This window comes from Penaeus monodon, chromosome 19 (genome assembly GCF_015228065.2).
Source record: "Penaeus monodon isolate SGIC_2016 chromosome 19, NSTDA_Pmon_1, whole genome shotgun sequence".
Taxonomy (NCBI): Eukaryota; Metazoa; Arthropoda; class Malacostraca; order Decapoda; family Penaeidae; genus Penaeus; species Penaeus monodon.
In genome coordinates, this window is record NC_051404.1 from 36,882,767 (window position 1) to 36,883,228 (window position 462).

General features: G+C 37.4%; 1 protein-coding gene across 1 annotated transcript in view; it reads right to left on the reverse strand.

The window, feature by feature from the left end:
- LOC119585208 (AP-3 complex subunit delta-1-like) overlaps window positions 1-462 on the reverse strand; it is a gene marked incomplete in the record, with an annotated part of 41,547 nt that overhangs the window by 31,215 nt on the left and 9,870 nt on the right.

Genomic DNA, 462 nt, shown 5'->3' on the forward strand with positions numbered 1-462 from the left:
TGGAGAGACAGAAGATAAAAAACAAGGAAAGGAATGGGAAAGAAGAGTAATACATATCTCAATGCTTTAATTTTACACTGACAAAAAATCCTCAGTCAGGCTGACAATCCTTAACATCTGAATAAAGGAAGAAATTAACCCAGTGCTGTTGGGATTTCCTGGGGCCATATCTTCTGGGGTAGTTTCTCCTCATGTCCACAGCCAGGGCCAAACAAGCAAACAATTGTTTGGTACACATAACTTAGAGCAGGCTTGACTGCATATGAAGTGAGAGAACATCACCTAAATTGAGTAACAGTTTTGCTATAATGTTATGGTTGTCATCTGGTTAAGAGCTATCACAGTGAAGTTACTGACAATTACTGGGTAACTAAGAGCAGATTGAGTATGGATTACAAGAAAAATAATCAGCAACTGTGCAATGTATTTAGAATAGAACACTATGCCCCAATAAGAAATATA